Source organism: Pseudophryne corroboree, chromosome 2 (genome assembly GCF_028390025.1).
Source record: "Pseudophryne corroboree isolate aPseCor3 chromosome 2, aPseCor3.hap2, whole genome shotgun sequence".
NCBI lineage: Eukaryota > Metazoa > Chordata > Amphibia > Anura > Myobatrachidae > Pseudophryne > Pseudophryne corroboree.
The window spans coordinates 567,353,267-567,367,942 of NC_086445.1; the positions used below are offsets into that span (position 1 = coordinate 567,353,267).

General features: G+C 44.9%; 1 pseudogene; it reads right to left on the reverse strand.

The window, feature by feature from the left end:
- Positions 1 to 10,976: 10,976 nt before the first annotated feature.
- LOC135051750 (5S ribosomal RNA) lies at positions 10,977 to 11,096 on the reverse strand (annotated as a pseudogene).
- Between the last annotated feature and the right edge of the window lie 3,580 nt (positions 11,097 to 14,676).

The following is a 14,676-nucleotide window of genomic DNA, read 5'->3' on the forward strand; positions in this document are numbered from 1 at the left end:
TCCCCATTTTACACAGTACGCAGGCACGTGCCCCCATTTTACACAGTACGCAGGCAGGTGTCCCCATTTTACACAGTGCGGCAGGTATCCCCATTTTACACAGTGCGGCAGGTGCCCCCATTTTACACAGTGCGGCAGGTATCCCCATTTTACACAGTGCGGCAGGTGCCCCCATTTTACACAGTGCGGCAGGTATCCCCATTTTACACAGTGCGGCAGGTGCCCCCATTTTACACAGTGCGGCAGGTATCCCCATTTTACACAGTGCGGCAGGTGCCCCCATTTTACACAGTGCGGCAGGTGCCCCCATTTTACACAGTGCGGCAGGTATCCCCATTTACACAGTGCGGCAGGTATCCCCATTTTACAGAGTGCGGCAGGTATCCCCATTTTACACAGTGCGGCAGGTGCCCCCATTTTACACAGTGCGGCAGGTATCCCCATTTTACACAGTGCGGCAGGTATCCCCATTTTGCAGAGTGCAGCAGGTATCCCCATTTTACACAGTGCGGCAGGTGTCAAGTGGGGGGAGGGAGGGGGAGAGAGAGAGAGAGAGAGAGAAAAAGAATACTTACAACTTGCCGCTCTTCGGGTCCCGCGCGCCGGCCGCCTCCTCTGTAGATGGTTATCTCCAGTCCTCCTCTCCTCCCCCCCAGCGCTCCTGCTCGGGGGGCGGGGCTTCGCGGAATGACGCGTTTGCGTCGTGACGTCACGACGCAAACGCGTCATTTCGCGAAGCCCCGCCCCCCGAGCAGGAGCGCTCGGGAAGAGAGAGAGGGAGGAGAGCAGTGGTCACAAAGTGCCGCGGCGGGCGCCCCGTGCGGTTGCACGGCTCGCCCGCCGCTAGAAACGGCACTGGCCACACGACTGTGACTGATATGACGGGTTGGTTTGGACCCCCCCAAAAAAGAAGCAATTAATCTCTCCTTGCACAAACTGGCTCTACAGAGGCAAGATGTCCACCTCATCTTCACCCTCCGATATATCACCGTGTACATCCCCCTCCTCACAGATTATCAATTCGTCCCCACTGGAATCCACCATCTCAGCTCCCTGTGTACTTTGTGGAGGCAATTGCTGCTGGTCAATGTCTCCGCGGAGGAATTGATTATAATTCATTTTAATGAACATCATCTTCTCCACATTTTCTGGATGTAACCTCGTACGCCGATTGCTGACAAGGTGAGCGGCGGCACTAAACACTCTTTCGGAGTACACACTTGTGGGAGGGCAACTTAGGTAGAATAAAGCCAGTTTGTGCAAGGGCCTCCAAATTGCCTCTTTTTCCTGCCAGTATAAGTACGGACTGTGTGACGTGCCTACTTGGATGCGGTCACTCATATAATCCTCCACCATTCTATCAATGTTGAGAGAATCATATGCAGTGACAGTAGACGACATGTCCGTAATCGTTGTCAGGTCCTTCAGTCCGGACCAGATGTCAGCATCAGCAGTCGCTCCAGACTGCCCTGCATCACCGCCAGCGGGTGGGCTCGGAATTCTGAGCCTTTTCCTCGCACCCCCAGTTGCGGGAGAATGTGAAGGAGGAGATGTTGACAGGTCGCGTTCCGCTTGACTTGACAATTTTGTCACCAGCAGGTCTTTCAACCCCAGCAGACCTGTGTCTGCCGGAAAGAGAGATCCAAGGTAGGCTTTAAATCTAGGATCGAGCACGGTGGCCAAAATGTAGTGCTCTGATTTCAACAGATTGACCACCCGTGAATCCTTGTTAAGCGAATTAAGGGCTGCATCCACAAGTCCCACATGCCTAGCGGAATCGCTCCCTTTTAGCTCCTTCTTCAATGCCTCCAGCTTCTTCTGCAAAAGCCTGATGAGGGGAATGACCTGACTCAGGCTGGCAGTGTCTGAACTGACTTCACGTGTGGCAAGTTCAAAGGGCATCAGAACCTTGCACAACGTTGAAATCATTCTCCACTGCACTTGAGACAGGTGCATTCCACCTACTATATCATGCTCAATTGTATAGGCTTGAATGGCCTTTTGCTGCTCCTCCAACCTCTGAAGCATATAGAGGGTTGAATTCCACCTCGTTACCACTTCTTGCTTCAGATGATGGCAGGGCAGGTTCAGTAGTTTTTGGTGGTGCTCCAGTCTTCTGTACGTGGTGCCTGTACGCCTAAAGTGTCCCGCAATTTTTCTGGCCACCGACAGCATCTCTTGCACGCCCCTGTCGTTTTTTAAAAAATTCTGCACCACCAAATTCAAGGTATGTGCAAAACATGGGACGTGCTGGAATTTGCCCATATTTAATGCACACACAATATTGCTGGCGTTGTCCGATGCCACAAATCCACAGGAGAGTCCAATTGGGGTAAGCCATTCCGCGATGATCTTCCTCAGTTGCCGTAAGAGGTTTTCAGCTGTGTGCGTATTCTGGAAAGCGGTGATACAAAGCGTAGCCTGCCTAGGAAAGAGTTGGCGTTTGCGAGATGCTGCTACTGGTGCCGCCGCTGCTGTTCTTGCGGCGGGAGTCCATACATCTACCCAGTGGGCTGTCACAGTCATATAGTCCTGACCCTGCCCTGCTCCACTTGTCCACATGTCCGTGGTTAAGTGGACATTGGGTACAACTGCATTTTTTAGGACACTGGTGAGTCTTTTTCTGACGTCCGTGTACATTCTCGGTATCGCCTGCCTAGAGAAGTGGAACCTAGATGGTATTTGGTAACGGGGGCACACTGCCTCAATAAATTGTCTAGTTCCCTGTGAACTAACGGAGGATACCGGATGCACGTCTAACACCAACATAGTTGTCAAGGACTCAGTTATCCGCTTTGCAGTAGGATGACTGCTGTGATATTTCATCTTCCTCGCAAAGGACTGTTGAACAGTCAATTGCTTACTGGAAGTAGTACAAGTGGGCTTACGACTTCCCCTCTGGGATGACCATCGACTCCCAGCGGCAACAACAGCAGCGCCAGCAGCAGTAGGCGTTACACGCAAGGATGCATCGGAGGAATCCCAGGCAGGAGAGGACTCGTCAGAATTGCCAGTGACATGGCCTGCAGGACTATTGGCATTCCTGGGGAAGGAGGAAATTGACACTGAGGGAGTTGGTGGGGTGGTTTGCGTGAGCTTGGTTACAAGAGGAAGGGATTTACTGGTCAGTGGACTGCTTCCGCTGTCACCCAAAGTTTTTGAACTTGTCACTGACTTATTATGAATGCGCTGCAGGTGACGTATAAGGGAGGATGTTCCGAGGTGGTTAACGTCCTTACCCCTACTTATTACAGCTTGACAAAGGGAATACACGGCTTGACACCTGTTGTCCGCATTTCTGGTGAAATACCTCCACACCGAAGAGCTGATTTTTTTGGTATTTTCACCTGGCATGTCAACGGCCATATTCCTCCCACGGACAACAGGTGTCTCCCCGGGTGCCTGACTTAAACAAACCACCTCACCATCAGAATCCTCCTGGTCAATTTCCTCCCCAGCGCCAGCAACACCCATATCCTCCTCATCCTGGTGTACTTCAACACTGACATCTTCAATCTGACTATCAGGAACTGGACTGCGGGTGCTCCTTCCAGCACTTGCAGGGGGCGTGCAAATGGTGGAAGGCGCATGCTCTTCACGTCCAGTGTTGGGAAGGTCAGGCATCGCAACCGACACAATTGGACTCTCCTTGTGGATTTGGGATTTCAAAGAACGCACAGTTCTTTGCGGTGCTTTTGCCAGCTTGAGTCTTTTCAGTTTTCTAGCGAGAGGCTGAGTGCTTCCATCCTCATGTGAAGCTGAACCACTAGCCATGAACATAGGCCAGGGCCTCAGCCGTTCCTTGCCACTCCGTGTGGTAAATGGCATATTGGCAAGTTTACGCTTCTCCTCCGACAATTTTATTTTAGGTTTTGGAGTCCTTTTTTTACTGATATTTGGTGTTTTGGTTTTGACATGCTCTGTACTATGCCATTGGGCATCGGCCTTGGCAGACGACGTTGCTGGCATTTCATCGTCTCGGCCATGACTAGTGGCAGCAGCTTCAGCACGAGGTGGAAGTGGATCTTGATCTTTCCCTAATTTTGGAACCTCAACATTTTTGTTCTCCATATTTTAATAGGCACAACTAAAAGGCACCTCAGGTAAACAATGGAGATGGATGTATTGGATACTAGTATACAATTATGGACGGGCTGCCGAGTGCCGACACAGAGGTAGCCACAGCCGTGAACTACCGCACTGTACTGTGTCTGCTGCTAATATATAGACTGGTTGATAAAGAGATAGTATACTCGTAACTAGTATGTATGTATAAAGAAAGAAAAAAAAACCACGGTTAGGTGGTATATACAATTATGGACGGGCTGCCGAGTGCCGACACAGAGGTAGCCACAGCCGTGAACTACCGCACTGTACTGTGTCTGCTGCTAATATATAGACTGGTTGATAAAGAGATAGTATACTCGTAACTAGTATGTATGTATAAAGAAAGAAAAAAAAACCACGGTTAGGTGGTATATACAATTATGGACGGGCTGCCGAGTGCCGACACAGAGGTAGCCACAGCCGTGAACTACCGCACTGTACTGTGTCTGCTGCTAATATATAGACTGGTTGATAAAGAGATAGTATACTCGTAACTAGTATGTATGTATAAAGAAAGAAAAAAAAACCACGGTTAGGTGGTATATACAATTATGGACGGGCTGCCGAGTGCCGACACAGAGGTAGCCACAGCCGTGAACTACCGCACTGTACTGTGTCTGCTGCTAATATATAGACTGGTTGATAAAGAGATAGTATACTCGTAACTAGTATGTATGTATAAAGAAAGAAAAAAAAACCACGGTTAGGTGGTATATACAATTATGGACGGGCTGCCGAGTGCCGACACAGAGGTAGCCACAGCCGTGAACTACCGCACTGTACTGTGTCTGCTGCTAATATATAGACTGGTTGATAAAGAGATAGTATACTCGTAACTAGTATGTATGTATAAAGAAAGAAAAAAAAACCACGGTTAGGTGGTATATACAATTATGGACGGGCTGCCGAGTGCCGACACAGAGGTAGCCACAGCCGTGAACTACCGCACTGTACTGTGTCTGCTGCTAATATAGACTGGTTGATAAAGAGATAGTATACTACTAATATTATATACTGGTGGTCAGGTCACTGGTCACTAGTCACACTGGCAGTGGCACTCCTGCAGCAAAAGTGTGCACTGTTTAATTTTAATATAATATTATGTACTCCTGGCTCCTGCTATAACCTATAACTGGCACTGCAGTAGTGCTCCCCAGTCTCCCCCACAATTATAAGCTGTGTGAGCTGAGCAGTCAGACAGATATATAATATATATAGATGATGCAGCACACTGGCCTGAGCCTGAGCAGTGCACACAGATATGGTATGTGACTGAGTCACTGTGTGCTGTGTATCGCTTTTTTCAGGCAGAGAACGGATTATAAATAAAAGTGGTGGTCACTGGTCACTATCAGCAAAACTCTGCACTGTACACTACTGAGTACTCCTAATGCTCCCCAAAATTAGTAAATCAAGTGTCTCTCTAATCTATTCTAATTCTAAACGGAGAGGACGCCAGCCACGTCCTCTCCCTATCAATCTCAATGCACGTGTGAAAATGGCGGCGACGCGCGGCTCCTTATATAGAATCCGAGTCTCGCGATAGAATCCGAGCCTCGCGAGAATCCGACAGCGTCATGATGACGTTCGGGCGCGCTCGGGTTAACCGAGCAAGGCGGGAAGATCCGAGTCGCTCGGACCCGTGAAAAAAAACATGAAGTTCTGGCGGGTTCGGATTCAGAGAAACCGAACCCGCTCATCTCTAGTGAGTACCCCCCTTTAGGGTTACCGTCGAACTTGCGTGGAGTGGACAACTGAAGCCATGATATTGTTGTAAGCATATGTGGAGTAACATGTGCCACAGAAATTGGAGCAGTACTAGAAGATGGGCTGGTACCCAAAAGTATTGCCTGGTGTGTCCATGTGTGCAAACATCTCTTGCAGGAGATGCATGACCTATCTACTGTATGTTAGGCCCCTCGACTCTCCAGACAACTCACTAAATTTTGCATGGAGTCTGCTCCAAAACCCTGACCACTTGCTGAGTCCATGTGGCCAGTATAAATTTTCAGTTCTGTATGAGTTTGTGTTCAGGCCCTAGGGCAGATATTTTCAACCTTTTACAACTTGCGGCAGACTGAACAAGATTTAAATATTGCCAAGGCACACTCAGATATATTGATGATGCATGGTGCAGTTGCGTGCCCTAGGATGTCATGTCACAGCTTCTCCATAGGTAACGCCTGAGCCACATCTAAGAAATCCAGAAGAGCCCAACACTGCCTGGGACCAAAATTAGAACTGGCTCTGCAACCACTAAACCCACCAGTATTGATCATTCCAGGGCCTCAGTAGCAGCAAAACTCTGACGGGCCTGGCTGTGCTTCCATGGCGGCACACCTGGAGACTGCTCAGGGCACACTAGTGTGCCACGGCACAGTGGTTGAAAAACACTGCCCTAGGGCCTGGTGTAGGATTTGAAGTAGAAGCTGTGTGCAGAAAGCTAGGTGGTATGATGAAGTTTCTGTGCATAAAAAGGACACATGGAATGCTAAAGGACAACTCAGGAATCCAAGATACAGGGCACTCAGGATACTGGAGATCTATAATTAGCACAAGGAATAAACAAGCTCTGATAGGACCGTCAAGGCATAACTCTTTAACTGGGATAGAATTGAACTTGAGCCAGCAGCAGAGAGAACCAGACTGGGACTGGTAGTACTGAGATTCAGACTCTAACAGGAGGACACTGATGCAGAAGCAGTGTTAGAACACTGTGAAGCACAGGCTTGAGTGACACACTTCCGACTATGATTTACATTGCACTGGCAACCATCAGTCCCCACAAATTCTCCTTATAGGGGCTGATTGTTGATTGGCTGCTGGAGTCAGGTGTCCTGGAGACTGGATCACATTGGTGGTGCAGCAGTCACCTGTCTGACATCGTGGCGCCCAGAGTACGGAGCTGGCAAGAGCTACATGCTGATAAACGCTGTCTACCAGTTATTCAGAGGGCAGGAGAAAGGAATTGAGCTAGTTTGGCTAAGTAAGATACCATTTCCATACAGATCTTGGGGGTAATTCCGAGTTGATCGCAGCAGGAATTTTGTTAGCAGTTGGGCAAAACCATGTGCAGTGCAGGGGAGGCAGATTTAACATGTGCAGAGAGAGTTAGATTTGGGTGTGGTGAGTTCAATCTGCAATCTAAATTGCAGTGTAAAAATAAAGCAGTCAGTATTTACCCTGCACAGAAACAAAATAACCCACCCAAATCTAACTCTCTCTGCACATGTTATATCTGCCCCCCCTGCAGTGCACATGGTTTTGCCCAACAGCTAACAAAATTCCTGCTGCGATCAACTCGGAATGAGGGCCCTTATCAATCTTGGCTTTGTAATAAGAAGCAAGATATTGGGCAGTGATAGAAGCCTGTGGGTTAAGGGGGGTACACACAGAGCGATAATCTAAGCAATCTGACTAGATTGCTTAGATTTTCAGCAAGATCGCTCCGTGTGTAGCCCTAACAGCGATAGCGATGCGCAGCCCCGCGCATCGCTATCGCTGCTGCTAGATTGGCCTGCATGCAGGCCAATCTAGCGGGTCGCTCACTTCACCCGCTGGGTGAAGTGAGCGGCCCCCCCGTCTCCCCCCGCACGCTCAGCACAGATCGCGCTGTGCTGAGCGCCGGGAGAGATGTGTGCAGGCCCTGTGTTTTGGTTTTGGCAAAACCACCCTCAAGTATTTTTGTTTTCGATCTGGATTTCTTTGAAAAGTGATAAAAACAGTTAAAATCATGTACTTTGGTCCTATTTTTGGTCCTACGGTATTATTAGCATTAACAGCATTCCTTTCCAGGAATTTCCTATGTGAAATGATACCTGAAATCATGAGGGAGCGATTTACATGCAATCCAAAACACGCAAGATTATGTTTTTAGATCAAAGGCCCTCATTCCGAGTCGTTCGCTCGGTATTTTTCATCGCATCGCAGTGAAATTCCGCATAGTGCGCATGTGCAATATTCGCACTGCGACTGCGCCAAGTATCTTTGCTATGAAGATAGTATTTTTACTCACGGCTTTTTCCTCGCTCCGGCGATCGTAATGTGATTGACAGGAAATGGGTGTTACTGGGCGGAAACACGGCGTTTTATGGGCGTGTGGCTGAAAACGCTACCGTTTCCGGAAAAAACGCAGTAGTGGCCGGAGAAACGGGGGAGTGGTTGGGCGAACGCTGGGTGTGTTTGTGACGTCAAACCAGGAACGACAAGCACTGAACTGATCGCACAGGCAGAGTAAGTGTGGAGCTACTCTAAAACTGCTAAGTAGTTTGTGATCGCAATATTGCGAATACATCGGTCGCAATTTTAAGATGCTAAGATACACTCCCAGTAGGCGGCGGCTTAGCGTGTGTAACTCTGCTAAATTCGCCTTGCGACCGATCAACTCGGAATGAGGGCCAAAGATCCAAAGTTGGTGAGATGACCTGCGGCGTGAGGTTGAGAATTTTACAATCACTGTATACAGATAATAAATAATTGATTGCACCACCTATCATAGCCTTGGGGTTTAAAACACAATACACCTCAACTTTCTGTTGTTTCAAATAAAAGATGATAACACAGTAGTTCTAACTTTAGACTTGGCACTTTTTTTTTATAAATACAGTTTTCTACCTTACATAGGTTGTGACAATGTTTGTTTAAAATCTTTTTGCATTAACCAGTTTAATTATTGTATTGTATAAAATATATATTTTTTTGTTTTATTTCTCTCATCCTTTGTGAGAGAGCAGGACCTTTTGATACATATTTTTGGTGCTCCCATCAAAGGCTATATCTACAACATTCATTTCATTCTCAAAATGTACTAACCAGGCTTGTTTTTGTTCTACAGTATGTACTGTAAGTACTAAGCTCTGGACGATTTATTCTTATCATTTTAAATTGTCCACCAAGGATATTTCTCAGCCATTTTATAGTGATTGCTTGTGGAATACAGTTATTGCAATCAACTGATTTATGGAATGTCCATGTACAGATGCTGTTACTTTGGATAAAGATCTCAAAATCAGAAAATTTTACTTTTTGCTACTGATTTCAGCTGTAGATTCTAATTTAAATGTATTTGAATTTACTGTGTATATATATATATATATATATATATATATATATATACATACACACACACACACACACACACACACCATACTTGCCTACCCTCCCGGAATGGCCGGGAGGCTCCCGAAAAACGGGTGACCCTCCCGGCCCCCCGGAAGAGCAGGCATGTCTCTCGATATCCGCGGGTCAACCCCTGCCCGCCGCCCACTTAACGAGTAAAGTGGGCGTTCCGGGCAGGCGATGACGCGATTCTTGTTGAATCGCGTCATCGTAACCACGCCACCTGCTGTATAATGCCGGTAATCGCGGCATTACACAGTGGGGGGCGTGGCTTAAACGATGTGGTCCAGAAGCCATGCCACATTCCGCCTCTGGTCGGCCTCCGTTCCGCCTCTGGCCCGCCCGCCTGTCATGTCAACTCACTGCCCGCCCCCCCTGCTGAGCCGACGGGCTGCTCTCTCCCGGAGAGAGCAGCCCAGAAGTCGGCAACTATGACACACACACACACATATATATATATATATATATATATATAAAAAGAAGAATAGAATATTGCGCCACTTGTGTACAACAATAGTAAACAATTTAATAATCGAAGGTATGAATATACCTGAAATTAAATGACACTCCCTAGAGGCTCATGTAGGGCGTCAGCTGTCCCCCAAAAACAGGGATGGTGGTTCCCTGTAGCAAAATTAATAACACACGGGGGGGGGGGGGATATAGCGACCAGTGGTGTCTAAGAGAGATACAGTAAAAATAGTTGGATAAAAATATATAATATATAGTATTTGTGCTTAAAGAATAATCAGAATGGGTAAATCTATAAACAAAATTATTAAGTACAATTTTAAAACATAAAATTGAATTAAGATAAAATATGAGCAGAAGAAACTTTTTAAAAAATGGGATAAAAACAATATACACAATACAATATAATACCAGTTAAAAATAAAAAATAAAAATATTTTTGCTTAACTTGGTATGAGGTCACTGCCAGGTTGCCCAACGCGTTTCGTCATTCAGACTTCATCAAGGGGTAAAGGTAGAATGGGACAGGCTTCTATTTATACCAGTACTAATCTTATAGTAATTGTGACATCACTTCCTGTTAGTTTGACCATGGTGATGTAAAACAGACTAAGAGCATTTAGTTACAATTAATCAATAGTCTTATTTCGTAGTATATATGTATATGATGTAAAAACAGTGTTTATAAAGCAGGTTTGTTGTATGAGAGCTTTGAAAAACTCTCATAAAGATGCGCCGGCGGATCTTCCGCCCCACTTCCGGCTTTCTGTCGTTGCGTCACTTCCGCCCCACTTCCGGGACGCGACCGCGCATGCGCCCGCGGCTTCCACTAATTCTTAGAGACCAGCAGCACTTATGCAGACTTCTCCCAGGGAATTCATTGTGGTGGCCATCTTTGTATAGATTTTTACATAGACTTCTTCATACGGCGGCCATGCTTATGAAGTTCATGTCCAGGGACATTATTGTAGATCCTCCGGTTTGTTAGACATAAAAATAGATCAGAAAGGGGGTTAATCAGTAAATGAATTATATCAGGCTGGTGACAATAAGTTTTTGATCAAATAGACCACTATGGAATAGATAAATAAATGGTTGCATGGATATAATGTGAATGTGAATATATTACCATTAAGGTGCAAGGTGCAAAATAAATTTATTTTAAAGTGCATAGTGCAAGATTCTTACGCATATGAATAATATAAGGTGCAGATATATGAATCATTAATGGTACAGCAGTGATCATTATGACATGCTCATGTAGGCTTTTATAATCAGTTTGGTTACAGTACCTGATCTTCCCAGGTGGTCTCCCTGTTCTGGTACTGATCAGGCCCGACACTGTTTCGCTTCCAAGATCGGGCGAGATTGGGCCTTTCCAGTGTGGTTTGACTGTAACAATTAATACTTACCATACATGTGTCATAATTCTACCGTCACTATGAACATAAAGTGATGTGGAGTTTAGAAAAAGGGGGGGGGGGAGGGAGGGAGGGTTGTGGGGGGGAGGAGTGGGGGGGGGTTGGAAGGGCGGGGTGCTATACGGGGTGTGATATTAGAACTAAAGTGACACCAATATAGGGGTGGGGGAGGGGCTAGGGAAGGGTGTGTGCTAGAAATGTTAAGGATCCAAACCGTGATGACACCACGGCCGTGTAAATTCACAGGAACTGAGCAATTTCATAATAATCATTAAATCCCCTCGGATGGAGTGTTTGCAGTTGAAAAATCCAATACATTTCTCTACGTGAGAGTTTATTGGCAAGATCGCCACCTCTCTCTCCCAGCTTAACAAGTTCAATTGCTTTGAAAGTCAATGCCTCCGGGTTGGAATTATGTGCAATGTTAAAGTGTTTGGATACTGCATGGTTCTCCATTTTATTCTTTATATTACGGACATGTTCTTGTATCCTTATTTTCAGTGGTCTCTTTGTTTTTCCCACATATTGTTTTCTGCACTCACATTCTAATAAATAAATCACGGATTGTGTATTACAGTTTATGAAGACTTTAATCTTGTACTCCTTCTTTTCTGTGTCCGTAAATGTTTTCCTTACTGGGTGTAGGTACCTACAGATGTTGCATCGGCCACATTTGAAGGATCCAGTGCACTTTGGCATCCGTGACTCCTCTTTTAATTCCTTACGTAGCATGCTTGGAGCCAGCATATCTTTCAGATTTTTTGATTTCCTGAAGACGATGTCGGGGCGAGGGGGCAGGATTTCCTTAAGGACAGGATCCATTAATAGGATTCCCCAGTGGTTACTGAGTGAGTCTCTGATGGATTTCTCATGACGGTTATAGGTAGTAATAAACGGGACGGAGTCTTTCTTGGTTTCTTTGGTTTTATACTCTAGCAGTGTTGATCTATTAATATTTGCCGGGTATTCTTTGTCCTTTAATCTCTTTTTGTATGTCTCCATTTGGGTATCACATTCTTCCTGATTGCTGCAATTTCTCTTTATTCTGTTAAATTGGGAGAAGGGGATATTATTTTTCCATTTCTTCAGGTGGTTGCTTTTATAGTGCAGGTAACGGTTCGTGTCAACTTGCTTGATGTAGTTCTTAGTTTCAACTCTTCCTTCCATCCCCATTAAAATCACATCGAGGAATTCAATCGATTCTTTGTTGATCTTGGATGTGAAAATAAGATTCATCTCGTTGGTGCTCAGGAATTCCAGGAATTTATAGAAACATTCTTCCGTGCCGTCCCACACAATTAAAATGTCATCTATGTAACGACGATAAAAGATAATGTGATTCTTAAAATCATGGTTACCATAGATAAAATCCTTCTCCCAGCTACCCATAAAAAGATTTGCGAAACTCGGTGCAAAAATCGTGCCCATTGCAGTCCCACAGCGTTGTAAATAAAAATGATCTAAAAACTTAAAATAATTGTGCTGAAGAATAAAATACATGACATCACATATAAAATCTTTATGGATGGCTGTTATTGAGGTGTCATTTTCCATAAATTCTCTGCATGCTGTTACACCTTTCTCGTGGTCTATACATGTGTATAACGATTGCACATCTATTGATGCCCACCTATAGGTGTCTTTCCATTCAAAATCTTTCAGGGAGTTCAACACAGCAGTAGTGTCCTTTAAATATGATGGTAGCTCTTTCACATAAGTTTTTAAAAAGACATCAACATACTCTGATAAATTAGATGTGAGTGAATCAATGCACGCCACAATAGGTCTTCCGGGTGGGTTTGTCAGATTCTTATGAATTTTGGGCAATAAATAAAAAATAGGGGTAGTGGGGTCTGAATTCATTAGTAAATTTGAATTCTTCCTTTGTAATAATCTCTGTACATAGACCGTGTAATAAAAGTGTTCTTAATTCTCCAACAAAAGCATCTTTGGGGTCGCCAGAAAGTTTTGTGTATGAAACATCATCTCCCAATAGTCTTAATGCTTCCTTAGTATATTTCTCACGGTCCATGATAACCAGGCCCCCCCCTTATCAGCTTGTTTTATAACAATTCCCTGATTACACAGCGGGGGCATGGCTTAAATGACGCGGTCCAGAAGCCACGCCCCATTCCGCCTCTAGCCCGCCTCAGTTCCGCCTCTGGCCCGCCCCCCTGTCATGTCAACTCACTGCCCGCCCCCCCTGCTGAGCCGACGGGCTGCTCTCTCCCGGAGAGAGCAGCCCAGAAGTCGGCAACTATGACACATACACACACACATATATATATATATATATATATATATACACACACACAGGTTGAGTATCCCATATACAAATATTCCGAAATACGGAATATTCCGAAATACGGACTTTTTTGAATGAGAGTGAGATAGTGAAACCTTTGTTTTCTGATGGCTCGATGTACACAAACTTTGTTTAATACACAAAGTTATTAAAAATATTGTATTAAATGACCTTCAGGTTGTGTGTATAAGGTGTATATGAAACATAAATGAATTGTGTGAATGTAGACACACTTTGTTTAATGCACAAAGTTATAAAAAATATTGGCTAAAATTGCCTTCAGGCTGTGTGTATAAGGTGTATATGTAACATAAATGCATTCTGTGCTTAGACTTAGGTCCCATCGCCATGATATCTCATTATGGTATGCAATTATTCCAAAATACGGAAAAATCCGATATCCAAAATACGTCTGGTCCGATACTCAACCTGTATATATATATATATATATATATATATATATATAAATATTTATCTCCCCCATAAAACTATCCAAGCCACCTCTTGGTTTCTTCCCTACATAACTATGTATAAGCAGTACTAATTAACAAGATCATCTTCTGAGGGATTATTGAGCCCAAAAAGACGTCTTCATTTTGCATCATACAAAGTTTAGTGATACTGGACACAAATTTAATGACATATTTGTATTTGTCTATAAAACTTACCTTTACACCAAAAATAATTGTGTGTTAGAATGAAGGTAATTCTCTTTGTATGTATAAAAAAAAATGATACAGTGCATCCGGAAAGTATTCACAGCTCTTCACTTTTTCCACATTTTGTTATGTTACAGCATTATTCCAAAATGATTTCTCTGAATAGCGATCCATGCTGACTTAGACACTCAGTCTCTTTTTCTGTCACAGGGCTTTACTTAAACTTGCCACAAATAACTCAGTATTAGATATTCTCACAGTCTCAATGTGAGGGAAAGGATTGCCCTAATAAACTCTTTTCAGTGTTTAGCTAATTGGAATGTGGTGCTGCGGTATTTAGCTTATGGAATATGGCACTATGCCGTTTGTGCCCTTTAACTGCGCAGCTGGTGACAATGGCTCCTTAAACGTAGTATCACAAGCAGGCTTTGGTCAGTTAGTTACTCATGTACTCACTCAGACCCTTTTGAGTGTAGGCTTTTCACTTGAGGGACCAGTCTCTCACCAGGCCTGGCGGTGTTCAGTCTCCAGCTGCGGTGTCTCAACACCCACTCACCCAGCGCTTGGCTCTCCCTTCCCAGCATCCTGCGGCACT